General features: G+C 41.6%; 1 long non-coding RNA gene across 1 annotated transcript in view; it reads left to right on the top strand.

Annotated features, from left to right (window-relative positions):
- LOC125329012 overlaps positions 1-22,727 on the top strand; it is a 28,262-nt gene extending 5,535 nt beyond the window's left edge. Inside the window, exons 3-8 of the long non-coding RNA XR_007205005.1 lie at positions 5,320-5,491; positions 6,300-6,350; positions 9,744-11,260; positions 12,896-13,082; positions 14,797-14,881; positions 20,942-22,727. This is a non-coding gene — a long non-coding RNA (uncharacterized LOC125329012). The remainder of the gene's footprint in view (positions 1-5,319; positions 5,492-6,299; positions 6,351-9,743; positions 11,261-12,895; positions 13,083-14,796; positions 14,882-20,941) is intronic.
- The last annotated feature ends 2,592 nt before the right edge of the window (positions 22,728-25,319 follow it).

The raw sequence follows: 25,319 nt of genomic DNA, 5'->3' as shown, positions 1-25,319 counted from the left end.
TTTTCACAGGGAGAGGTGCGCTGGGAACACATGGGGTGTCATTAAACCAAACCTCTCTCGATTTCATCTGTCACCGCTAATTAAAACACAAACGCAAGGTCGCTAATTGTGTTCAGGACAATGTGGCTGGAAAAGAAAGGAAATGTGAACTGAGAGCATCCTGCGGCGCTCAGAGCCAGGAATTTATGTATTCCAGGCTGGAAGGGGGGCTTGGCTGGCGGGAAATATCAGCTCTTTCTGAGGGCGAGGGCAGTCACAGCCCCACTGTTCATTACTTTGGATGTGTCACATTTGCCAGTGTGACAAGATGTATTACGGACGAGGAGTTTTACAGATGGAGAGGAATATCCATGGAAGTTGTTTATTTGATTTTTTTCAATATTTTTATTTTTTCCTTTTCTGCACTACCCTGTCCAACCTTGGGATAATGGAATTATTTTATGCCTTTTGCACTATCATCAGGCTTTGGATGGCTGCACAAGGGCCACTGGCAACAGAATAAGATGGCTGTAAAAAAATGCAAAAAATTGGGGTAGGAAAAAAAAAAAAAAGGTACATCCAATAACTTGCCCTTAAATTTAAAAGGAACTAAATGAGGAACTTCTGGACAATTTATCTTGCTGTTTACAGATAACAAGTCACTTTGTTTTTATGTGCTCAGTCTAGTATTCCATAATTTATTTGAAAGAAGATGAGAAATAATGTAGATAAATGATGAAGTGTCAGGGTCTGACGCTCTTAAATGAAGCTATTATGGTCAAAGAGAAAACGTAAAACCTGCGGCTCATTATGAGAGCGTTCTACTTGTCAGTTAAGTGAAAAGGCCTGGAATGATTTCCAGTTTATTTGTCATTGCAGTTATTAAAGCTGTCTTTTTGGTGCCATGAAAATGAATTGAAGACTTTATTCGAAGTAAATTTGTACTAAAGCTTTCAGATGTATCTTATGTGAGTTCAGTGAGGCAAGAAAACAGCTTAAAAGCTGAAATATTACAAGAAGGCAACTACTGAAGTCCTGAAATGCACAAGAATATAAAGTCTGAGGAAGTTACACAAATAAGTGAAGTATCTCATCTCTTGGGAAATAAAGCTTAGTTTGACTATATTGTACACTTAGACAAAGAAATCAGCCCTTGTTAGTGGCAGCAAAATATTGTCTTTCACAGCCTTGTGCCTGGTGCTTACTTTTATATCAGGCTATTAATTTTGGGACCAGTTTATCAGAGAAGTGGGGATTCTCTGTTCCAGAGTACCTTCAGAAATGCAGCCTCTGAGTCAAAGAGGAGATGTGGCATCCATGGCAAGATGAGGCTTTTTTATTGCCATCCTTTATGGAGAGACTCAATGATCTCAAAGGTCTTTTCAAACCCTGATGATGCTCTGGTCCCAGTGCGGTTCAAGAGCAGGCCAAAATATGGGAGATAACGGGACTGGGGAGACCCACCCAGGAGATCCCTCTCCTTAATTGAACAACCAAAACATCACATCTGATTACATGGGATGGGAGATACTATTGGCATTTTTATTCCTTTGGAAACTGGCTTAAAATACTTGAACCTTGTGCAGCTGGGGGGTCACAGTGAAATGTTAGACTGAAATCCATCCAGCCCTGCCACTGAGGTGGTCATTGACACTCCTTTTATTGCCATCCCCTCTTAAGATCGTTCCTACTGAACTGTAAATCCGCAATTTAGGTAGAGACGATTGATAAGTTTATTTTATTCCTTTCTGTTCCTCTGGATTTCCTTTCCAGCAGTCATGTTCCCCACTACCACTTCATATTTGCCAAGGCAAATTAGTGCAGTTCTACTGGGCTTGGACTGTCCAAAAGGAAATTAAGAGTCTTTTTTTATTTGAAATTGAAAGCTGTAGGAGCACTAAACCGAATGCTTAACTCCAAGCTCCAGCAGTCTTAGAGCAGTATAGCTGACACTTTATTGCAGATATTACAAATGTTATGACATGTCTTCAGGGTCAAGTTAAAAACAAAAAGGGTTCCACATTCTCATCAGAAGTAATCTGTCAGTTTTGTCATCAGATATTACAGCAGCCCTCAGTAGCAGTGTCACAGTCAAGGGTTTATCAGGCTCGGTGGTAGATGTATACATACTCTGATTTCCAGGGGTTTATATCTGCAATAAAAATTCCCTCCAGGCTAAAACTTGGCATTCATAGCCCAAAGGGATTTTTTTAATTAAAAAAAAAGTATCGGTGAAGGTTTTTCTTGAATGATAAGAGCGCACAAAACCCAAATCTATTCTGCATTTTAAAAATACTTTAAATCTTTTAAACTAGCAGACTTCAAATATTTAAGCAGCCAACTCTACATAAGAGACCATTAAAAAGGACATCCCAGGAAGGGGATAGGTGGTGGAGCAGACAAGTGCTTTGTGCTCATCATGAGTTTAAGTGGTGAGCATTTGATGAGATGTATAATTAGCCACACATTTCTAAAGCTCTTGGTGTCTCTCTCCATTGAAACTGTGCATGAGGGAATTAGGATGTCTGATGCACAAACATAAATCACTTCTTGCTCGCCACCCCCTGACACGGTCCTGCAGGACGGGGCTGATACGGCGTAAGCTGCTCGGATCAAGGCAGCCCCTCTGACATCCATGGCACAGCTGCTCCCTGGGGAGACACAGGACTTCATTTCCTGCAGCTTTTCTCCCGTTTCCTTTATGGAAGCGACCAAAAGATTCCAGGCATGGCAGGGATCTTTAGAGGGAAAATAAGGCAAACAGAAGTGCCCATGCAAATTTTGGTTGAGACCATTGACCCTGAACGCTCGTTTATCGCTCAGTGATGTTGTGGGGTTTCTCTTTGAAAAATTAGGAGCCACACATTTGATGCACAGATATTTGCACAAAAACCTGATGAAATATCATCTCTTGTCACTTTAAAAAGTCCATCTTTACTCAGGGAGTGGTGAGGCCCTGGCACAAGTTCCCTGGAAGTATCCAGGGCCAGGTTAGACAGGGGTTGGAGCAACCTGGGATATTAGAAGGTGTCCCTGCCCATGGCAGAGTGTGGAATGGGATGGTCTTTAACCTTCAACCCAACCCATTCTGGGATTCCATGATTTTAACCTGCACTTGGATCCCAAGCCCAAACTTTATGTGCAAATGCTTTGTGTAACAGAATGTTAAATACTGCAGGTCCCACCTGGTTTTATTTCTAACCTGTGGCTCAGGGACAGGGATAACAAACAGGGTGTGTTAAAGGGTCACCAGGGTTCTCCATAAAATCCCAGTAAAGCAGCAGAGAACAAGCACTGCTGTGTAACAGGAAAGGGGGGAACATGGCTGTGGGGCATGTTTTCTGCCTTTATATTGTAATTCATTTGACTTCCTAGGGGGAAAATAAAGGAACGTGAGGAAAGAAAAACAGCCCTGGGGGGGGTTCACTGCCATGTCCAGGGGGAAATTGTCCTTAAAGAAACCTGCACGTGCTCCTTTAGTGCTCTCATGGAGGCAGAGCTAAGATTTTCCATTGGAAAATTGGATGGACTTCAAAGATGCTTCCTATTCTCCCTATCTGAATTCTCCATGTGGGAATTCAGGTTGAGTTGGCACTGCCCCTTTGCCACCAGGAGCTGCTTCTGAGAGTCACCAAGAGACTGCCAGGAAATGAGATTGGTGCCCAGGATATTCTCATTTGGGGGTGGTTTGTTGCATATTTTTATTATTTTCTTTATGTCTGATGGTCGTCAACCTCCTCCACAAATTTGATGTATTCCAGGAGCCTTTGTGGGCACTGGATGTGGGTGAGCACAATTTCTTATATTTTCATTGAGCACTGTCACCTATTTCTTACCTGCCCTGTGGCACAAATTCCCCTAATTTTGGGTGACAGCTGCCTACTTCCTGCTATAAGATCCCTGGAAGCACCTAATACTCCCTAAATCTTCCTCAGAAGTTTTGTGTATCAATCAGACCAGGACTGATAATGACAGGTTTGATGCCCTGTATTGGGCCATGAGACTGATGAGATGGAAGAAAGAAGAGTTGTCTCAGGGGAAGCAAATGGTTTCAGTAAAGGGCCATAAATGCAAATCTAAGTACTCTTTTTACTAATGCTGCTCTATTATTACAGCTTAAAGGAAGTTCATTCAGTTAATAATTAAGCTCTTCAAGTTACTCTTAGCATGAATTTTGGTGTCAGGAATGGCCTGGAATTTGCTTTGTGATGTGGCCACGAGTGAGAAGTGACAACAGCATAAAAAAGGTGAAACTTCTGTGAAAATCACACACCCAAAAATGCCAAAATAATATACCAAAAATTACCAAAATCACACACCAAAAACCACCAGAATCCTGTGTTTTGGGAAGTTTCAGCAAGCCCGGTGTGCTGATTAAAGACAGAGAGAAGAAACAAAATCCACGTTAGATCCGGTGTCAAACAGCCACCACTGTTACCCTTTGCTTTAACAGGACAGCATAGAGGTGATAATTATATTTCAGAGAAATTCCCTGCCTGCAAAACTCCTTCTGGCTCCAGGTGATCTTTGGCAGGCTCTCCAATTCCACAAATTCCTTGTGCTGCAATGAGAATTAAAACCCCTGTTTCCAGGTCCTCCTTGCCCAGTGGGTGCCATGGGTGGGATGTTCTGGATCAGCATCCTGAACAGCACTGGGATCCAGCTGGGGCACTGCCTCCCTCTGCAACTGGGTTTTCCTGTGCTCTGGGCAAAGTTTATCCCCTTCCTGTTGCTTTTTCCAAACCATAGTGGTGATGGTTATCCCGCTGGGAATATCAGGATCATAACCCACAGAGGTATCAATAAAGTGCTTTGGATTTTCTGCTACAGAAATGCAAAATTTTGTTGATGATATATTTTTTCCTCAGATTTTCTTTTCTATTTAACAATTTAAATGATTAGGAATGACTTGGTGTTGTGCCCTGTTCTATCCATGCTCCTGTTTCCTCCTCCTGTGTTATCTGGGTGTTGTGGTTCTCAACTTTATCCAGTTTTCTCTTTAATCCCTGATTTAACTTGGCTCAAAACCTCTTTGTGTGTTTACGCCATGTGACTCACAACAATTCTGTCTCACATCTCTGTGTAGAGGTAAACAGTTGTGTCTTCAGAGTGCAGAAAGAAGAAGATATTAATTTATGTTATTAATTGAAATGTATTAATTTCTGAGGCTGATTGATTTCTGCCCACCTGAGTGAATATTTTGGACCATAAACATAATGCTATTGTTGACGAAAAATATTCACATACTCTATAATTCACAGTAATTAATAAATTATCATATATTTTTATTATTGCTATAAATATAAGATCTAAAAGATTAATAAAATTTGTGTTTTCCAGGATTTTTTGCTGGATGGGGCTATGAAAATCTGGTTTTGGGGAGCTGAGCACCCACCCTCGCTGCTGTGCTCTCTGACTGATCCGAGGAATGGGAAGATTTTGGTTGAGTTCTCGTGAGCTGTGAGACCATGAGCAGTCTGACTGCATAAAATTAACAACCCACATGCTCAGGGTCAGGATCAAGGAGAGCTTTTTATTTTATTCCATGATGTCATCAGAGAAAGGACATAACAAGTTGTTATTTTTTTAGCCCACCTAGGTGAATAAAAGCAGAATAAAATCAGAGTTGTTGTACAAGAGGAAAATGTTCCAATAGTTCAGAGTAAAAGAATAAAAATATGGGTAGAATAATAGAATATCCTGAATTGGAAGGGACTCTTAAGGATCATGGATGTCCAGCTCCTGGCCCTGCACAAGGCAGTCCCAAGAATTCCACCAACAATAAGTTCTAATAATTCTAATAACTTGTGAAAGCATAATTTTGAGAGTTTTCCTACCAAAATACTTGAGGGAAAAATATTCTGGATCTTACTGTCTAATAGATGTTCCTTAGTGTTGGCTTGCTTTGGGGACTTTGAACACCATGGGGTGGCTTTTTGGGAAGGATGAGGAAGCTGCTCCTTCCCAGGGTAATCTCCTCTGTCTGGTCTTTCTCAGACACCCCCTCTGGTCCAGCCTTTCTCACCAATTCCATTGCCCGTGTGCACAGGCATCGTTCAAAATAGAAGGCAAAGTGCTATTTAAGAATTTCTTACCTTTGAAAGCTTGAAACTTCCTTCTCTACAGCCTTTCTTAGCATTGAAAAAATAATTAGTGACATGGACAGCGTGGTCTTATATGTGTCCCTGTGAAGTATTTTTAAGATGTAAAATACAATAATTTTTCAAAAGTTTGGAAAGCCCTAACACAAAATTTGAAGGTAATTTTCCAGGCAAAATTTCAAGACAGAATGCATCTAAAATTTCATTTTTTTCTGACAGCATTTCCATGGAGAAGGGGATTTGTATCATGGAGATAACATTGTGAAACAGGTAAATGATCTCGTTAGTGATTTCATGTAAAAATTATTTGTTATTTCAGTGCACTGAGTGGAGCCCCAGTGGCGCTGGCTGCCCTAAAAAAATGCCAAATGAATGGGGTGAACACCAGTAAAAACCAGTTCCAGAGGCGCCCATCTCACAATGACAGGAAGGAGTGAACTATAAAAATCTGTGACATTTGACTGTTGCTGATTTATCTCCAATTCAGGCTGCTTAACTTAACTTAACTTAACCACAGCCAGAGTATTTGCTCAAGCCCTGAGCTGACAAGAACAGAGCACCGGCCATTATTCCTGCCGGAGAGTCGGGGGGTTGAGCCATCCATCCTGCAATTCCTTGAATTCCCAAAGCTTTTCACGCGGCTTCCTCAAGGACAGCGCTCATGTCTCAGGCGCTGCGGTGACAGATGGGATACAACGTGTCATGTGATGGATAACGCCGAAGCCACAGCACTTAATCCTTCTAATACTAATAGCAGCATTATCATAGAGATTTATGAGAATGTCAGTTCCAAGTTCCCAGTTCCATTCATGGGTTTTTAAAACTTCAGCTGCAAAAAACATGCATCCATCCCATTAATTCTAATTATCATGGTTCATCTTCTCAGCAGTTTTGTACTCCGGAACCTTTCAGTGCAAATTAACGTACCAAAAAAGTGTATTAATTAATATTTGTAGCTTTTAATTTCTGCGAGAGTGTTGTCTGGAAGCAGCTGGCAGTACAGGGCCGCTGCTATTGAATCTTTGCCAAACAAGTGCAGATGTAATTTTGTTATCTCTTGCTTAGTCATTTACGCAAATTAATTTGAACAATTAGCCTTTTACTGGCCCTTCATGAATCATGCAAAAGGGATCTGCCAAAAAATTGCTACTTGACAGAAAAGAATTGGTTAACGTTGTACGTCTTCCAAAAAGGTATTAGTGTGTTTGGGATAAAGGAGAACTTCAGGAACAATCTTAGTGATTTTATTTTTCTTTTGTATGCCTTATCTATTCCACTTTACACTGTTGATTATTGCTGGGGAACAAAAATTCTGAAAGAAGAGTAAGCAGCAGGAATTTGGGAACTTTTGGATGAATACCAAATAAAAGTGAAGTTCCTTGCCTGGATATTGCCTTGAGTTCACTGCTTGCAGAGCTGTGCTGAGCTTGTACAGAGAGGAGGTTGGTGCTGAGGTCACTCCAAAAAGAGCAGATTTACTCATTATCTGAAAAAATACCCAAATCTTTCATTTCTTTGGACATCAATGTAAAGGAAGTCTGTTACCTCACCCAAATGTCTCTCGTCTTAGTAAAAGTGGCTCCCATGTAAGAGCTGAAACTTTTATTTAACTCAAGTGGAGAATGTCAACTCCTCTGTGAAGGCTGGGTTTGAATGACAGGAAGCTCAGACGTTTCATTGCTCTTTTCTTAAAGATCAAACTGATTTTTCACCAGATAATCAAACTTACCAGCAGACGGTGCCATCCAGAGATTTTGAGTAATGCTGTCAATGGAAATCTGTCTCAGTTGCTGTTATTGTAAACACCCTCTTTAATTTTTTTCCTCAACATTTTTACATACATCCTTTAAATTGTATTGCATAAATCTGAGCTTAGTGATGGGTATTCCTAATTCTCAGCCAAACTAATTGTTACCTGTCCCTCTGATTTCACTGCTGAGAAAGTTCTTGCAATTTTGAAAGGTTCCTGGATGTGCTGTAGTGTTCTCTAGGTGAATTAAATAGAATTAATTGTTGGCAGCATCCAGAACCAAGGGATTGGGTTGACATAGTAATAATATATAGATCTATAAATAATGATAATACTGATCTATTTAAATAACACATTACAATTTGGTCCATCTGCTCACCCATCTCGACAGGACATTGATCTCTCAGAACAGGGAAAGTTTTTCCCAGGGCAGTAACAGGACCATCCCATTTTGCCTGAAAATTTGACTGCAGCTGTGGAAACAACTTCAGAATTCAATATTTCTTTTGTGGCAATCACACTAGAGCTCAAACAAGTGCTGACTCTTCGTTAGCTGAGCCAGGCAGCCCTGTGCAAATTCCATCACTCCAGCAGGGTAAGGTAGGGGTCCCTTTCCCTCTAATTGTTTTTTCCAAGCTGCGATTTCACAGCCTGTATTGTTATTTCCATTTGTCCATTTGATTGTGGAGAGAAGAGACCAGATGTTGTGTGACAAATCATAGCTATTTGCAATCTGTTGGAATTCTTATAAATTGTACCGGGGATCATTTTCTGATAACTGATCCTGCAATCACTTGTGCACGTGCATCACTTAGAGCACGAGATGTCCTATTGAAGATTGTGGATCTATTCATGTGCCTCAATTAAACACCCACCACGGGCATTTGTGGGAATGTTTGTGGTGGGAAATACGCGGATATTTGGAACTCGCCCGTTTGATTCACCGTCGCGTCAATTTACATTTCATCAAATCCCACGTTATTGTCACACCGTAAAACTTGAAATCGGCTCATGGTTTTTATTGTAATTAGGGTATGTAGGGCTCAAAATTTGGCTGAAGTTTATCCTGCAGCAGAGTGATCCAATTTTGTTTACTAAATCGTAATTCGCAACAAATAGTTCCTTCAGGAAAGTGCATCCAGCTCAGCCTTTTTATCCATCTGTTTTTAGGGGCTGTGGCTAATCAGAGAAGTGGTCTCTCTCTGCCACACTGAGAAGAATGAAGTTAGTTCCTCTGTAATTGAAAGTATCAGTAGTAAACTTGGCTGGAGCTTGATTAATGGTATATTAAAATCAGAGTCTTCGTGGTGAGTGCTAGATAAGGAGTTTTGGGCAAATTACTTGGTTACTGGGAAACCTTTAAATTTTAATCATGGAGACACTTCAGCATCATTAGGAACTGAAAAAGACAATGGGCACTGGGAGGAAGTTATGTGAATTGATGTGCTTTTCAATCTCTTCTTCTGTGGGGCTGTTGAGTGATGCATGGGCTGCAATCGAGGATCCTCTTGCTCCCCATGCCCCTGATTGCTGTTGTTATAATTTAGTGTTATCCAGTTCTTTATGATCATGGAAATCAGATGAGTTACTTGCAAAAGATGGAAGGTTTTAGCATAAGAAGATGTGGCTTAAGGGCCTGGATTGTGTCTGCTGTTTGGCTGGATATGGGGGGAGGCTGTACCGTGTGTTTAGAACGAGTGGAAATAGCAAAACATCCTCTTTTACACACATTTATTGTTTAATGTGATAATAACACGAATCTCAAACCTACATTTACACCTCACTTTGAGATCCATCCTTGTCTAGAGAGCATGTGAATGCCTGAGCTGTGTATGGGTTCATGTATGTGGTACCTGTGATTATTTATATTTCTTATCTGTATTCATTAGCTATATATTCATCTGTATTTACAGAGACATGAGGTGCTGCAATAGCACTTTATGAGGATCCATGTGGGATGTAAACCTCTCTCCTGGCTGACAGATCCAATTTAAAGAGTGCCAATAAAACTGGTGCACCCAACACCCCACACCTGTTGGTCCTGCCTGGGATTTTGAAGCAACTCTAAGAATGTCAGGCTCTCATCTCCAGTGTAATGGAATAGACAAAAAATGCTCAACATACTCAAAGTCACAGCAGCAAGGGCTACAAAATCCCCTAGCTTTTCCAGGGAAGCATGCAATAGAATTGGGTTTGACCACTGTAATTCAAAATAACTTTTTGCCTTCTCTATTCCTGTTGGAAAACCTTTCTCCTGCCAAAAGATGTTATTTACATGTATTCTTTTAATAAGCTGAATTTATTTATAGCCTGTTCATGTTGGCACCAACCTTTCCTAGCGATTTCAAGTAGTTTTATCCAAGTCTTCATTCATTTTACTGCTAAATAAGTGACTTTGTTTCTTTCTCATCACTTAAGTGAGGTTGGACTTTTTCCTGAGTATTCCATATTTTGATGAATTTTCCTCCTGCCTGTGAATAGAGTGCAGCACTAGGCAGTCCCAACATGGTGCTTGTAGAAGAGTGGGAATATTCTCCTATTTATAATGAGAATATTATTTCTTCCCCATCAGAAGATGTTCCCACCATTTGTGTTCATGGGGCTGTTGCATCAGTGATTTATGTTCAGCATATCATGAAATCTTTGCCTTCTTCTTCCATTTCCAAAACCAGCCTCAAAAGTAGCAATTATTCACTCCTCAGTTCCTGAACTTGCAGTTTTGTGTTGCTAAATGTTATCCTACTTCTGTCATTGAAATCCCCAGATCATTTCATTTACCTGTCGTCTGATATTCCTTGGAGTCGGCACTGCCTTCCAAATTCATGTCAGGAAAAACAACGTAATTGGTGTCCTCACATCCTCTGTCAAATTAATTATCAAAATTGTTAAATAAGATCAGTTCTGACACCTGAGCAATGTAGGATTAACAGCGATTTGTCCAAAGTCACTTTGGAGTTCCGTGAAGGAAAAGGTCTAAATCCCAGTGTGTTCTCCAGAGGAACATCCATTTTCTGCCTAAAGGGAAATATGTACTCGGAAATTTTAGGCTGGGAAAAGTAGTTTACTTCTAGCAAAGACAGAACCTGCTTCAACAAAATATTTGCAGGAAAAGAAACTTCTTTTTTGCATTATTGGAGAAGCTGGTTGGGAATGGTCCTCATTCATATGGGATGCAGGAATCCCAAATCCAAGCTGCTGGCCTTAAAAAGGCACAGTAACCATCTACAAGGAGATTCTTTCCCTGGGAATATCCCATTCACCCATTCACTGGGTTTCTTGTTGATGCAGATTAGAAACATTATTAAAATGAAGGAAATTTTCATTTAGGAGGACACAATTTTCTATCCAAAATAGCCACAGGCTGGAATTCCTGCCACAGAAAACAAACTGCCAGACCAAAATGTGAGAGGAAGAGACATACCCTGGCATGGTGAGTTGTGCTTTTTTATTTTATTTTTTTAATGGATAATGTGTACTCAGGAATTGGGAATAGTAGAACAAGTCCTAGGGGGTTATGGATTTAATGGAAGGGGATGAAGTTGTTGTGGGAACATGTTGTTTAATAAATTTTCTCTTTCAGATGTTTATTGTATGATTTATGGTGACTTAAGCTTATTATGTGCCCCTTTTTAATTTACCATGTAATGATTGTGCATATGTGTACAGCCAATTAATACATCCAGAACAGATAAAAACACTGGGAGAAGCCCCTCTGATGAACCAATTCACCTTTGTTTATAGTGCAAGACTTAAATTTCACCAGTATCAGGTCATTCCATATCTCTGTATCTACAGAATATGGAAATATGGAATGTGAAGAACATATTTCACAAATATTTTTGAAGTTCAGGATTTTAAAGGTGGCACTGTGTCATTTACAGGGAGTTTTGGATCTCACACACCTCGTTTTATGCTTGCAGAGCCCAGTGGTGAGCTGAGAACCAGAGACAAATCTGAGGCCTCTAAAAATGCAATGTTTATCTATATGTGGTTTAGATTTGCCTTATCAGCCTTGCAGAAGAGGAGTTGTCTGTGGGACAGGCTCGGGTTATTTATCAGCTTCAAAATGTTAATAAAGATGTCTGAAAAGCTGAAAAGAGAGTCTGTGTGGGGGGGGATGTTCAGCAGCTGTAGGAGGGGCTGGAATTCTGCCTGGTGGGAAGGCCTGGAATCAAGGGCCAGTACATGGCATTACATGGGGTCCCTTCCCAAAGCCACCTCTCTTTTTATAATCATGGCAATTCAGAGCTTATCCTTCCCTTCCCTTCCCTTCCCTTCCCTTCCCTTCCCTTCCCTTCCCTTCCCTTCCCTTCCCTTCCCTTCCCTTCCCTTCCCTTCCCTTCCCTTCCCTTCCCTTCCCTTCCCTTCCCTTCCCTTCCCTTCCCTTCCCTTCCCTTCCCTTCCCTTCCCTTCCCTTCCCTTCCTTTCCCTTCCCTTCCCTTCCCTTCCCTCTCTTCATTACTATTATTATTAATAATAATGTTATCATAATTGATTTCAATTATTAATCTGGTCTTATCTAACCCACAGGTTTCTCCAGTTCTCCTCCCCATCCCACAAAGGGAGGGAGCAGGTGGCTGTGTGGGATTTAGTTGCTGGCTGAGTTGAAGCCACGACAATCTCTTTCTCTCTCAATTTTTTTGTCTTCCTTTGTCACCTCCTCCATGGGAGAGGAGAGAAATCAGGAAAAAGAAAATCTGATTAAAGATCTATCACAAATTAATGAACAAAAGTGCAATCCTGGCACTTCATGCTAGAATGGAACATTTTAAAAAATCACGAAGTGAGACATAAGAACACTAGAAAAGTTTGAATTGAGGCATAAAAATTCTTTGGAAGGCTGTGTGCTAATCAACAGCAAATGTAAGGATCCCTCAGGCTGAAAGGGCAGTGAGTGACTGTATTTTTTACATTGGAGTTTTTCAATCAGCGTTTTCGGAGTGTGGCTTCTCATTATGATAATGATGATGGGATTAATTATCACCATGAGAACAAGTGATAATGGCACTTTGAACTGTGTTTGTCACCACATGACACAGGCTATTGCTTGTTTTTACATTCCCAGAACGTGTGGGCATGGAGAGGTGCTGGCTTTGGCTCTGGAAAAGGGCCCAGCTGGGCAGGAGATGTCACAGGAGGACAAGCAGCAACCTGGCAGCTTCCTTACCTGGTTGCATTGGGATATCACCAGGAAAACAATTGGAATTAGTCCTTGGGATTAACGTTCAGCTGCAGCAGGTGATTTAAACGTGGTAAGTGTAAATATGTGCTTGCTTTCTAAGAAATAATGTTGTCACGTCAGCCAAATTTCCAAAATTGATAAAACAATTGTCAGATTTAGAAAGTTCGTTTCAGCCTGTGCTGGAGAGGGAACATAAATCAGAGTGGTGGGAAAAGTGAGGCAACCGAGGGCACTTTTCATCCCAGGAATAAATCCATGAATCCCAGAACATTTCCCTGCAGCAGGAGCAGTGTGGGGTGGCTGGCAGAGCAAAACACTGACAATATTCAGTATTTTCCATTCATGAGCTGTGCCCAGTGAATATTTTAGAGTAATATTTAATTAGAGAATGAAAATATAAAGAGATATAGTGGGCCATAACTGAGAGTTATTGGGAATTGGAAATGTATGATGTAATCTGGTCATAGCATGGGATGTCCATCTTTACAACCAAACTGTTCCTAAGTCACAGCATGGATAATTCTGGAAAAAAGGAAGCTTCTGACTCCTGCATACACTTGATAAAGTTGTTGTCAAAAAAATTACTTGGATTTTTTTTTAAAATGAAGTTTAAGCATTTATCTGCTGCTTATGTGACTTCCAGAAGCCATTTTTTGTCTGAAGACCTCACTATTTGTTGCAATTTGTTTTCATGTGAATGGTTACCCATGTGGAAGAATGTGCTCTGGAAGTTTTTCCTTGTAATTAAATTGATTCAGGGGACATGTAAGCAGCTCCTGGTGCTCTTTAACTTCTCTTACTTTAGTAACTAATTAATGTACAACTGACACACACGTACTCAGCTTTCATAATGTTTTCTGATTAATAAGCAATAATGACCTCAGTAAATCAAAATTAAATGCCTACTTATGGCAGTGAGTTTAGAACCCTCCTGCCTAGAGACTTTCCATTGATTGATTCATTAAATATTTCATTGACAGATGAAAAGAAGAGGAAAGAATCCTCGTGAGCAGCTTTGCCTTTTGTTTTATAGGGAAAGCTTTATACCATTGGTTCACTGAAGAAGTAAAAGTTCTGCAAAGGGTCTTGGGTGGCTGAAAAACCAGCAGTGGGCAGGGATGGGTTGTGCTGGAGAGGGAAAGAGGGATCCCAGAGCAATATATCACTCTCTGAATTTACGAGCCCATTTTTTGGATAATTATTGCCCTGCTGGAGCTGCCCAAAGTCCTGCTGGTGGTTTCATGAAAGGGACTGGAAGCTTGATGAAGGGCGAGGGAATAAAATATCTCCAAGAAGTTGAAAGAAGAGAGGGGCAGCCTTCTTCTGCAAAGGCAAATGCTTCTGGAGAAGAAATGTAAGCACTTAATTCCCAACAAAATTCACTAAATCCTGCTTTCCCCATGGACCTCCCAGTCAGCAGCATCAAATGAGATGACAACTCTCGGTTTTAAGTCACAGATGAAAGTTCAGAAAAGAAGCACTTCTCAAACTGTTCTTTCTAGGGGGAAGCTTTCCCTTCCAGCTATACCAGACTATTCTGGCTACTTCCTGATGCTTAATGAAAAATGGACTTGTTCTTTAATAAAGATGTTGTTTTCTGCTGCAAAGAAACCAGTCCCAAGGGAGAGATACATATTCAGGATTATATTATTATTTTTTAGTACCACATTTCTCATGAACTTGCAGACGTACAGCCAGGTTCACCACTTAAGAACTAAATTTGTCACTCAGAGATTTTTCGTAAGTTCCCATTCCCATTTTTTTGCCATTTTATTCTCATTAAGTTGCACGAACTGTTGGTTACACCAAGATACGTTGAAGAATGAAGGCCAAATGTGCAGCATGATCAGTTCATGGAGCTGTAGGCGGGTGAGTGAAGGAGTGTGTGGGATTGGGAAGGCAGAGGGTTAATAGTGTATCTTACTTCAGGAATAGAAATGGTTTCACAGAGAAAATGAGAAGTAATTACATGAAAATAGATAGTTCTTTGTGTTTCAAATGTAGCAAGTTAGAAAAAAATTTAATTTTTTTTTTTTTGCTGGTCTGGTTTTTAATGTTTCTTTGACTTGGCACTTATTTACAGTCTGCTTTCTATCTTCCGTTTTTTACCTGCTGTTGAAGGCTATTCATTAGGAAATAAAGTAAAATCAGTGAAATAGAATATGCAAATTGCATTTCAGTTCAGAGTAGCTTCCGCTTATGGTAAACTTTTGTATAATAAAATGTTTTGGCTCTGAGCTTACTTCTACACTAAGGAGTTTTTTGGCTGTAAAAAAAGCTGTTCTGAGGACCAGAATCTAACACAAAGATTATTTTTTTTTACTATACGGTGAAACTTTATCTTTTTGTCGCTGCGTTAACCTGAAAACCATAAAGATACATCTTCCTTTTCCTTTAAACTTCTTTTCCCAGTGGTTCCTTTTTAACTCATTCCTATAACAGTCTGTTTTAAGCAACACCAGTGACAGCAAAACCTATGAGGGTTTTCAAATTCAATAACCAGGCCTGGAAAGGAGGCATCCCTCATCTCAGCTTCAGCTGAGTAACTGCAGATCCTTAACATTACCCTCTACACTGGAGGTCTTCAGAGCCATCAATCTGCTGGAAATGTGCTGACAGCTCCGAGCGGTTCCGCGGTGTCTGAGCCGCGCTGTGCTGCTCCAGGAGCTCTGAGATCACTGCAGAACCATGACTGACGAGCACAGGGGTGAGGATGCTGCCCCTGCAGCATTGAACACACGTGTTGGGCAGCTCTGGGCACGTGTGAGAGCTCTGGGGGGATGGCACAGCTTTGGTCCTTCTCCTCTTCTCCCCAAGGCTGGGAAATGCTGGCGGGAGGGTGGAATTGTAAGTGCGTGAGGAAAATGGGAATGGTTTTTAAGGCTTTGTAGAATATAACTGAGATTCAAACTTGTGCATCCTCTACCTCATCCTCCTACATCCCCAAAAATACCTTTCTGCAGTCTCACTTTCCTGATGTGGAAATCGCAGGATCGTTGAGGTTGGGAAAGAGCTCCAAGGTCATGGAGTCCCAGCTGTGCCCGGTGCCCACCTTGTCCCCAGCCCAGAGCACTGAGTGCCATGTCCAGGCATTCCTTGCACACTTCCAGGGATGGGCACTCCAAACCTCCCTGGGCAGCCCCTGGCAATGTTTCGCAACCCTTTCCTTGTAGAAATTCCTTCTGGAGATGGTTGTTCTGTGGGTTGTCTCTGGGTCTTGCATTGGCCAAAACAGAGCTGTGAGTCCTCAGCAGGACCTTTTCTGTGTCACCTCTGCCTTTGCCTTCCTCTTGAGCAGGTTTCTGCCCAGCTCACAGACCACCTGCAAAGACACAGGAATTATTTTGGAATCAAGTATTCATATAACAAAAATGAAGCTTCCCTGTTTTTCAGTTTGGACAATCTTTCATTGTTTCTTGAAATTAGTTTTTAACCGTATGTACAATAATTGTAACGATACAATCATTGCAATAACTTATAACAATGTTACAATAATTTCCTCATATAACATTTCTATTTTTAACGATGCCAAAGGAAGCTGAGTACACACAGTAGGGAGATTATATGAATATATCGGGATTGTTGATGTGTCCCATTTATTCCTGGACCTGATGAATGTTTCCCTTGCAAATATGTGAAGGGGATGCATCCTGATATTTCGTACAGTACAGACCAAAGCCAGGAGTTTAAGGCTTTGTGAATCAGTTAAATACCCAAAGAGCATCAAAATGTAGTGGGAATTGGCTCTTTAAACCCCTTCAGCTACAGTCTTCTGCCTGAAGAATTCCACCACAAACCAATGGTTTCTGCCAAGTAGGAATAATTCTTAGGTTCAGTACAGAGACCTCTCCTCTCCTCTCCTTTTTTCCTTCCCCCTTTTTTGCTTTCTGTCTCCTCTGCCTTTGATGTCTTTACTTTGTCTGGTCACAAAACACAGTTTTATTTCCACCTGCCCTGTACCACTGTCCTGCTCCAGCAATTCTGGGCCACACTCCGCCTGCCTTAGGCCTGGAGCCGCTCCCATTCCCTCTGTGTGAGCCAAGGATGATTCTCTGCCCTCTGTGCAAGGTCGTGCGGCCGCTGAGTGGCTCTGAGATGCTAATGCCATTCTCCAGCTCAGTGGAGCTGCTCCACCAGCAGCCCTGATGAGTGAGAGACACGGTGGCACTGCAGCAAGGCTGGTGCTGACCCCAGCCTCTGGTTGCTGCTCTGCGATACCTTTGGGCAAAGCTGCTCAACCGCATCGCAAACGACTCGCCCCAAGACTGGAGCACTCACTGTTCGCTGCATACTCCTCTCTAATGCTCAATTTTTTCTTCCTTGAGAAAAGATTAAAGAAGAGAATTACATTGGAACTGGTGGAGGCATGATCCATGCTCCCTTGATTATATGGAAACATTAAAATATCATCAGCATGTTAATTTTATCAACTGAACTGGATGAGATTTATTCCTCTCTCTTATATATTGCATTAGGCTGGAAATACAATTTATTCTGATGGTGGGAATGTCAGACAGAGAGACCAAAAACATCTGGACATCTTAATATGAGACAAATTTTCTAGGATGTACATTGACCCTTTAAAATTAATTCTGCTAATAAAGAGGCAGGAATTTCATGGCCTATTCATCTTTCCAAATCGAGCCCCAGTTCTTTATGGGGGTAAAACAGGTGGGAGCAGTGAAGGTTCCTTTGAGGGCTTGTGGTTCTCATGTCTTTTGTTGCATATTTGAGAATCAAGTACAATAGGTTAAATACAAATATAAATATAAACCACGCAACATCATATAAAACCCAGCCATTGCAAACTACAGGATTAATAAAAATCACTGAAAATTCTCCTGGGAAAACAACATATCTTAAGCATTCTCCAGGTCTGCATTGCTGGATTTTCTTTCTAAACATATAAAATCGTTATTAATTAAAAGCAGCTGTAAAGAAACCACTCAAAAAATCAACTCCTTGCTCATTGAAAGGTAGTTTTCATTTAAAAAAAATATCCTGTATCATAGGATGTAGATTATCCCAGAATCTTCTCAGCCTGTGGAGGAGGGTGGGTGACATTTCTCCTCTGATATTTGGGGTCCTTGTCCTGGGAAGCACACGGAAGCAAAGACACACCTGCGGCTCTGTGCCCGCCTGGCACCCTCCGATTCCCATTTTCCTGGGAGCACAGAGGAGGAAAGCAGAGCAGTGAGCTCTAATTCAGTACTTCCTTTTCAGCCTGCTCCGGGTTGGCTGCATTTTCATGTGGCTTCCCCTGGAAGTTCCAGGCTTGCCCGTAGCAATAACTTGATAATTGTTCTGGGAAGAGACTCAGCGCTGCTATCTTATGCACAAGTAAACAGGCATCTATAAGATTAAGAATTATAAGACAGGGCTTTGACACAACCATCAGTTATGCCAGATGCAAATAATTTATTCTTTGTCAGTTCAAATACACAGCCTTGTTTGGATGGCTGAAATTTATACTGGCACCAGAATGCAGCACGATGTTATTTCAGCGGGGTGTCGGAACCACAGAGATGCAGCCCAGATGACCCAAAAAGAGGGAGGAAAATGTTATTTATACTTTCTGAGGGTAACTCATCATTGTGATGTGGTAATAGGTGACGTAATAACTTCTCCTTGTTGTGCAATGATATGTGGGGAGGCCCTGGCACAGGGTGCCCAGAGAAGCTGTGGTTGCTCCTGGACCCCTGGAAGTGTCCAAGACCAGGCTGGACGGGGCTTGGAGCCACCTGGGATGGTGGAAGGTGTTGGGGGTGGAAGGAGATGAGCTTTAAGATCCCTTCCACCCCAAACCATTCTGTTATTCTATGATTCTGCATATCCTCCTTGACATGGAATCGTGAAATTGTTTAGACTGGAAAGAACTCTCCCTACCAGGGTCCTAAACTGTTCAGGTTTTCCAAAGGAAAGCAAAGTGTGTAGAGAAGGAGCCTGAGTGAAATTGAACTGCAGTTCTGCCAAGGTGAAGCTGGGTTCGTGCTCAGCTTGCTCAGGATGCTCAGAGGATGCTCAGGCATTTCCTTAGCTTTGGAAGCTGGAGGTACGGAGATGTTCAGCCAGGATTTATCCGCTGGTGAGGCACCTCCAGCGCTGGGGTCATTTCTGGGCCCCTTCTAACAAGAAGGACACTGAGGGGCTGGAGCATATCCAGGAAAGGGAACGCAGCTGGGAAGGGCCTGGAGCCCCAGGAGCGACTGAGGGAGCTGGGAAGGGGCTGGAGAATTCCTGAGGGAGCCGGGAAAGGGGCTCAGGCTGGAGCAAAGGAGCTCAGGGGGGACCTTGTGGCTCTGCACAAGTCCCTGACAGGAGGGGGCAGCCGGGGGGGTTGGGCTCTGCTCGCAGGGAACAGGGACAGGAGGAGAGGGAACGGCCTCAGGCTGGGCCAGGGGAGGGGCAGGGTGGACAGCAGCAGGAATTTCCCCATGGAAAGGGTGCTCAGGCACTGGAAAGAGCTGCCCAGGGAGGTTTAGAGTCCCCATCCCTGGAGGTGTCCAAGGAATTCTTGGATGTGACACTCAGTGCTCTGAGCTGTTGACAAGGTGGGAATTGGGCACAGGCTGGACTCCATGGTCTTGGAGAGCTTTTCTAACCTGAAAGAGTCCATGATTCTGTGAACCACTTTGTGCACAGTAAAGTCAGACACATCTCCAGGATTATTTGGCACCATAAACATTGAGTTAAAGTTTGGTGAGACAGTCAAATAATTTTTTTCCCCTGCCATCAGCTGAGAATTCTGCTCATTTTGTAGGACTTCAGCTCACAAGGATTTACTGGACAACAGAAAAAGTGGAATTTGAGCCACACATCCTAAGCAGAGTTCATAACAGCCCCCATTTCCAATAACAAAACCAGCAGTGACAGTGATATATGGCTTTTTTTATGAGACCTGATAACTGATGGATATGTGATCTTATAAATGCTTAGACAAACTAATGCACATAATTATATTTTCCATTTGAAGTCTATTGCTCGGCATTCTAATACAATATCATTAGTCGGAATGGCCACAATGATACAGCTTGGGCAGTTTGTCACAGTAATTACGGGGTGATTATTTTTGACTGGAATAAAGATTTCAGTTTTAGTATGGTAGAAAGCATAATCACAAATTAGAAACAGTCTCAGAATAAAGAAATATCAGGGAGAGGGACTTTAAATATGGATTACAGTGCAATTCTAAAACAATTTCTTTAAAGAAGTGCACTCATTTGGCTGAAAGTGGGACTACTTTTAGGTTCATAGCAAGTTCCTTCCCAAAAGGATGACAATTACCTAATTAACAGCTCCTGTGTGTAAGGTTTTTGTAAAAGGGAAAATCTGGGCATTGTAAGGAAGGCTTGACTTGTAATTTACATAACTGCTAAAACGGGCTTTGTTTTTTCAGTCGACTCAAAAATACATCATTTGTCTTCACCGTGTTCAGGAGGGTTGATTAAAGTAGACACTGTCCTCACATCTGTATTGAAAACTGTATTAATCAATTGATTAATCACGAGGCATTAATCAAAATCTTCCTTAAGTGTTTTACTTTTGGAGCAGCTCTTAGTATTTCCTATCAGATTCCTTTTAAGGTGTCCATTATAAAGATTAAATTTGGGTGGTAAATATTGAGGGGTTGAAGCACACGTGGCTTTCCCCTTGAAGGTCACAGCCATTGCTCATTAGTGTTACTTTTAATGGGATAAGAAGCAAAAGTTTTTAATATGTGACTACACCAATTAATCAAACCCACATTTGATTTCCTTTCCAGTAAGCAGAAATTTCTGGTGGTGTAAAAACTTTGAATACTTCAGGCTATGCTTAAAAATATTCCAAGAATTTAAGGAATTTAAGCTGTACGTGCAGATATAATGAACTGATGCTCTAATTATAACTGCTGGTTTTTAAATATTCTGCTTTACAAATATTGATTTTAAGGTATCCTGGACAGTTTTCATGAAGGTTGTATTTAAATAATCTAATTTTCCCATGGAGTGAATGAATGCCAAACTTCAGTCCACTGTCATGAAGCTTCTTAGAAGTTATATTTGAGTACTTAGTGAATTCAAGTGAGCCAAAGAGGACCTTTACAAGGAAGCTGATCATCTGAGCATTCTGCTCTGTTTTTGCTCGTTCCTGTTTGTTTTTTCAGTCTGAAGCATTAAACACCGGCGCTCCAGCAAATGTACTTTTGGAAGCATCAATCCAGCACAAAAGAACACCACTGATTACAAATCTCTTCAAGTGCAGGCAAATGTCTCTTCATCTCCCAATCCCTCTGTAAGTGATTCTTTAAGAGAGATTTGCTGATTCCTCGTTGTGGCTGCTCTCATGACAGACTGGAAATACCTATTTTCCTACTGACTGCTTTTTCTACAGGGGGAAAAAAAAATTTGTAGGGGAAACACCAAACCCAAGCATATGTTATTTGTATTTATTTAGATTTTAAAGTACACCAAAAAATGTGCGTTTGGCATCCCCATCACCTCTGGCAAAAGTTTAAAGAAACAAGAAATCAAAGCAGCGCAAATTAAATCCTGCAGCCACTTCCCTTTGCCTGAAGAAGCTGCCTTAAAAAATTTCCAGTGCTTTTCTAGGTAGTCCTGTATGTAGAGATTGCCAGCTACTGATTTTATAGTGCTCCTAAGCACTCGTTTTTAGGGGATGGGTTCAAAGTGAACAAAGTACAGACAGAGCTCTATTAAATCTCTTATATTAAGGGGTATTTAATGATTTGAACAGCAGCAGCCCCTGAGGCTGGGCAGCCTCAGGACCCCCTTGTGCTGCTGACTCTAAAGAGAGGCCCTGAAAATTGGCAGGCAAAGGAACCCAGGAGATCCTCAGGAAGTTTATCCCAACCCAGGGATGGGACATCAGCAGGAGGAGTGGGATTGGGAATGTCTGAATGGAGGCAGAGCTTTTAGAACAGCCTTTCTCATCAGATGATGATGTTATACAGCAGTAGAGTTATTCTGCCTTTAAAGCCACTAAAATCCATGAAAAATTTTGTGTGCCTTTAAAAATGATGCTGGGCTGCTTATCCTGTAATGATGTGGAAGAGAAACTTGTGCTCTAAATCTTGAAGCAATCAACAATTTGGAAATAAATTCAAACCTGAGTCGCTCTTCCACAGCTGAAAAAAACCTGCTTAGGTTTTGCTCTGGGTGGTGGAGGTTGGTTGCCTTCAGCAGGAAAGGGAATGCAATCTGCACAATTCCCATTAGTCCTTCCTCCTGCAAAGAGATCCCAATAATAATTCCGTGGTGTGTTAGTTTGGGGCCGATCATCTTTATCTTGAGCTGCTGTGGCAGCATTGGGAAAAGTGGGATGGGGTTTAGAAATTCCTGCTGGGTGATTTATCCCTAGAGCACCTTCCTTTTTAAGAGAATTATGTTCACCAGTCCCTCAGTTTGGGTCATGGAGAACACTCATCCCGTGACACTGATCCCATGATGCTGATGTGGTGGATTTATCGGTGGTTTGTTACCACTGATGGCTTTTTGTTGCTGTTTTGGTTTGCTTTTTATTTTATGGAAATATGGGCCAGAGAAAGAAGATATTTAAATACATGAATTATAATATACATGATATAAAATACATACTATAAATATAATAATAATAATATAAAGGATTATTGATTCACAAAATCCTAAATGGTTTGGGTTGGAAGGCACCATAAAGCTCATCTTGTCCCACCCCTGCCAAGGGCAGGGACAACTTCCACTATCCCAGCTTGCCCCAAACCCTGTCCAACCTGGCCTTAAACACTTGGAAAATAAAATATTTAATGTTTAGTACTTAATATTACAATTATATGTAATAGTTATTATAAATATTGGTAAATTAAGCATTTTATTATATTCACAAAAATAAAAATACAATGTGGAAAATATATAATATAATTAAAATTATTATCATTTGTCTGTAGCACCACCAGGCTGTTTGGTGTGAGATCTTTCTCTGAACATTGAAAATATATTTCTGTGGGTTTTAAGAAGATGAAATTTATCTAAAATTTTGTTCTGAATTAAATTTTTATGTTTTGCCATGGATTATATTCCTTTCCTTTCCTTTCCTTTCCTTTCCTTTCCTTTCCTTTCCTTTCCTTTCCTTTCCTTTCCTTTCCTTTCCTTTCCTTTCCTTTCCTTTCCTTTCCTTTCCTTTCCTTTCCTTTCCTTTCCTTTCCTTTCCTTTCCTTTCCTTTCCTTTCCTTTCCTTTCCTTTCCTTTCCTTTCCTTTCCTTTCCTTTCCTTTCCTTTCCTTTCCTTCTTTCTCTTCTATCACACCGTGGCCTAAAAATTTCCAGATGATCTTGTAACTTTAACAACATTTGTGGGATATCCTGTATGACTGGAACATTAAAATCCATTGCCATTACCTGTTGAATTAAAAGAAAAGGGTGAAGAAAAAAGAAAGAGGTGGGGATGAAATGGTAAAATGTGCTGTGTGTGAGACAGTATCTGTGTAAACTGAATATTTTCACATTGCCAGGTGACTTCCATCCAGGAATCTTTAAGGCAGCAGGTGAGGAGCTCCAGGAGCTGCTCTGGATATTTTTTAAGGTATCTTGGACGTGGTGTTTGAAAGCGTTTCTGTAAGCCAAGGACAAGGCTCTGTCTGCAAGCAGAGAGCGCAGGCTGGGGACACAGGGACCTCCAGCCCCCTGGATCCATGGGAGCCCTCTCCAGAAGCTCACTGCAATCCCAGAATTACAAAGGGAGGATCTCCTGGAGCTGTGCTGGGAGGGCTCCAGGCTGCTCTTTCATTTCCAGTGCCTGCAGTTCAAGGAGGAACATGAACTGGCTGACGGGAGTTCCCAGGATGGCTGCAAGTGGGAGCAGCTCTGATGGAAAAGGAGCCTTAGGAGGGGAGGTTTGGGATCAGCCTCCAGTCCCTGACAATGTGGGGGTGACCCCCTCGGAGCTGCTTTGGAATGGGAACAGACTGACTGCTCTTTTTTTGACCTGGCAAGCAGTAGTACTTGGAAGCTGAGGTTAGGCCACGCCAGCCTGGGACTGAGATTCACTTTTCCTGCAGAAAGGCAACTGAAGTCAGGATGAGATCACTGAGCTGTGGTGGATGCCCTGTCCTTCACAGCCTAAACAAGAGCTTAGTTTGGGGTTTTTGAAAGTATATATGTTTAGTTCAGTTTGTACAGAACAGCCTGAGGCTGGTGTTTCCAGAGAGCTGAGTGTCCTTTCAGAAATAGTCACAGCAGCTTTCACATGGGCTGCTCTTCCTAAAACAGCAGAGAAATGCAGCTGGAACAGCCTGGAAAAGGATCAGGACAGTGGGGCAGGAGGTGATGGTTGGGAAAGGTTTTAATCATCACAAAATCCCATTGGAAGGGGCCTTAAAGCTCATCCCATTACCCCCCAGCTATGGCAGGGACACCTCTCACTATCCCAGGTTGCTCCAAGCCCCATCCAGCCTGTCCTTGGACACTGCCAGGGATCCAGGGGCAGCCTCAGCTTCTCTGGACACCCTGTGCCAGGGCCTCCCCACCCTCACTATAAAAATTTCCTCCAAACATCCCATCTAACCCTACCCTCTGGCAGTTTAATGAGATGCTTTTTCCCAAAGATGACCATTAAATGGGAACTTTCGCACATCTCTTCTGGTGGGCTGTGACATCCCTTCCGAGTTAAGCCTGGCCTACTTGACAGCTGTATTTGCAGAATGGCCACTGCATGAAAACTCCAAGTAAAAGGTAACTACAGCATTTGTCCTGCACAGAAAATCCTTTGTCTTGAAGTGTTTTGTGTATGGAAGCAAAGGAAAGAAATCCAGAAATAGGTCATAGAACAACCACCCCACAGTGATAAGAAACCCCCAAAAATTCTTACAAATAATAGGGGTTTTTTTCAGGGTTATTTTATTTGGAGTTTAACCACAGCAGTAATACAAGATAAGGAACCTTCCTGCTCCTGTGATGCCTTTTTCCTCCAACATCTGGGTGAGCACAGGGATTCCTCTGGATGTACTATTATTGCTATTAGTATATATTTGTTGCTATTATTATTAATATTATTACTATATACCAAAAAAAGTGAAGTTTTTTACCATTTAAGTTTAAAAAGAAATACATTTTTAGCTGTCGTATTTCAGCACGGAGCATCCTTTGAACGCCGAATTATCAAGCCTTGGAAATGACCAGTGCAAAGGAAAAAGAAAACAACAATGCACCTTTAATAATGGGGTTGGAAATGTCAGAGGAATGCTGGAGCTGCTCCGTGTGCTGCCCCTGTTCCCTGCCTGCTGCTCTGCACTGGCACGTGTGCCTCGATTGTTCCAACCCCTTGGTGTCTGCACGTCG

Source organism: Corvus hawaiiensis, chromosome 7 (assembly GCF_020740725.1).
Source record: "Corvus hawaiiensis isolate bCorHaw1 chromosome 7, bCorHaw1.pri.cur, whole genome shotgun sequence".
Lineage (NCBI taxonomy): Eukaryota > Metazoa > Chordata > Aves > Passeriformes > Corvidae > Corvus > Corvus hawaiiensis.
Note: the sequence above shows the minus strand (reverse complement) of the source record. Positions and strands in the feature narration are given on the sequence as shown.